Source organism: Suricata suricatta, chromosome 4 (genome assembly GCF_006229205.1).
Source record: "Suricata suricatta isolate VVHF042 chromosome 4, meerkat_22Aug2017_6uvM2_HiC, whole genome shotgun sequence".
In the NCBI taxonomy this organism is placed as follows: domain Eukaryota; kingdom Metazoa; phylum Chordata; class Mammalia; order Carnivora; family Herpestidae; genus Suricata; species Suricata suricatta.
This window is the reverse complement of record NC_043703.1, coordinates 89,959,767-89,962,824: the sequence shown is the minus strand read 5'-3', so window position 1 is coordinate 89,962,824 and position 3,058 is coordinate 89,959,767.

Sequence of the window (3,058 nt, the reverse complement as noted above, 5' to 3'; positions counted from 1 at the left end):
CTGACTCTTGATTTCAGCTCAGGTCATGATCTCACAATGTGTGAGTTCAAGCCTCTCCTCAAGTTCTATGCTGACAGTGCAGAACCTGCTTGGGATTCTCTGTCTCCCTCTCTCTCTGCCCCTCTGCCCCTCAAAAATAAATAAACATTTTTTAAAAAGGAGAAGAAACTTGTGTGGAACAATTCTGAAATCCAGCCAATTCCTTAATTAGATCCTGGTCCTGTTCTTTGGAAGTGGGTGTCTGTGGCTCTCAGCTCCATACTCTGAATTATCCTTCTTTTTCTAGGAGACATGGTCAGTGTTTGTAACCAAATTGACTTTTCAGCCTGTTTCTTGCTCATAAAAAAGGACTCTTCATTTTGAATTTTCTCTGTCCCTTTCAATGCAAGCTGGAGGGAAAAAGTTTAAAAACATGTGGGTTTATTATATATCAAATTAAAACCTACTCCATTAAACAAAAAGCCCCGCTTACCTTAAGCCTCCCTTAAGCTTGCTATGAGATTCTCAATCCCGTTGTCCAGCAGAGAGGATCTAAGAGACATACTCTTAACATTCTTAGAAGTCCTGTTGTGTATCCAAAGGGTCTAAACACATGCGCTTAAATATTTCTGAGGTCTTCACAAAGGTCTTACGGCCACACCTCTCACTATACCTGAGATCACATTTTACTGGAAGCATCCAGGATTTTCTTTGTTCTGAGGCGAGTCCTTGCTTTTTGAGCCTTTTGCTGGCTAGAATACAGACCCGACTTCCTTAGATTTACTAATTCTGCTCCAAAACTTTGTTAGTTAATCTCAATCTTCTCCTATTTTATCAGAGCCAGCTGGAAGAAGCCAATTAGCACTTTCAACACTCTGCTTGGAACTAGCCTTAGACGCATCACAAATTCATAGGCACCCTTTCTGTTTTCCCCATTACTGTAGGGGATGATGGTCTCATATAATTCAGCCAGTGAATAGCTTTTCTCCCCTTTTCTCCAGCCTCCAATAACAATTTCCTTACCACGTTTCAAGACTTCAGTTTCTCCCTGACGTTCTTCAGCTTCTGCCCCCTCAACTGTCCCAAAGCAAATGCCACAAGTTTTAAGTTTTTGTTACAACACTCACTTCCAACACTGTGGTAGTTGGTTTCCAAAGAAGGCCCCAAGGAACAAACCTCCTGGTATTTATGTGGTCTGTGGACCTGTGTGGTCCCCACACTGAAGCTGGCAGTGACTCACGCTAACTCATGGAACACAGTGGGCATATGTGGCATACGTTTTGGATGTAGATTTTAAGAGAACTGGGAGCTTCCTCTTCCTCTTCTTTGGAATACTCGCTTCTGCGAGTCCTGCTACCACGTGGGAAGTCCAGCTACTACTAGAGACACCATGTGGACAGAGAAAAACCAAAAGGTCATATGAAAAGGAGGAAAGGACCAGCTGTCCCAGCACCTCAGCTGAGCCTCTTGATGACTCCAACACCAGCCACCAGCTGGCCACAACCACATGAGAATTTCCAAGCAAAGCAGCAGAGGAAATGCTCAGCTAAGCCCAGTCAACCCACAGAACCATGAGAGATAATAAAATCATCTTTAATATTGCTTTAAATCACTAAGCTTTGGAGTGTTTTGTTACATGGCAATAGCTAACTAAAACAACTCTGAATACAATCACATTGTGTTTTTAATCCTTCAGGTCAATACTGTTCACTAGAACACAAATTATGAGTTCTCTATTACTAAAGCACGAGACTGGGGAAACTGGGTGACTCAGTTGGTTGAGTGTCCGACTTCTGCTCAGGTCATGATCTCGTGGTTTGTGAGTCTGAGCCTCAGGTCAGGCTCTGTGCCAATGGCTCAGAGCCTGGAGACTGCTTTAGATTCTATGTCTCCCTCTCTCTCTGCCCCTCCCCCATTCACACTCCATCTCTCTCTATCTCTCAAAGATAAACATTTAAAAAAATTTTAAATAAGTAAATAAAATAAAAGCATAATGACTGAAATTTTTTGCTGAAATTAAGCCAAGAAAATGAATTTCAAAGAATAAGTATATGCTAATGCATGAATTATAAATGTCTTTATTGTATTATTCATCCAAACATCACTGGCCCATGAACAAAACCCCTAATGTACTCAGTAATAATTCAATTCAGTTGTCTTCAATGTTTTGCAAACTTTCAGTCTTATAAAAAGCATAATTATATATGTATTTTTAATTTTATCATTTTGAAGGTCAACTCATCAAGGTTGAAAGATAGAACATACTTTAATGAACAGTTTGTTAGCTTGACTTATAACTTTTGAATATTTAGACAAATGGCCTGTGGGCCTCCACTTATACTCTTCCCCCAGGAATGGAAATCACTAGAACCAATATAACAAGTGTCTGGCCAAGGGGGGAGCCAGAGATACTACAATAGCCAGAAGAGAATTTGGGCACTTATCTGGGCCATAAGGAACACCTGAGCAACCACCTCAAAAAGGCCAGAGAGGAGCATGGGAGTGGTATGGGGTGCCGAGAAGCCAACCTGTCCCATCCACAGAGCCAATACTGCTCCACTGGCCAAATCTGAATGGCCTGAGGCCTCCAGATTAGAAAGGGACAGAGTCCTGGGACCAGGTATGGGAACACCACAGAGCTGAGCCCCTGGGACCAGGTATGGGAACACCACAGAGCTAAACCCTTGGGACCAGGTATGGGAACACCACAGAGCTGAGCCCCTGGGACCAGGTATGGGAACTCCACAGAGCTAAACCCTTGGGACCAGGTATGGGAACACCACAGAGCTGAGCCCCTCGGACCAGGTATGGGAACTCCACAGAGCTAAACCCTTGGGACCAGGTATGGGAACACCACAGAGCTAAACCCTTCCCCCAGAGTCATCTTAAAACCTGACTTGTCTGGAGAGCATCATATCCTTCCAAGGCCTTCAGGTCTGGACCCAGGAGGGATCCATAGTCAAACAGAGTCAGAATTTGCTACTAGTGAGTATCTGAGATCCATGCTTTCTATATCTAATCATTTTTACATTTGCAAATGTCTTCCTTTCCCCCACAGTTTCCTTCTACACATTGTATC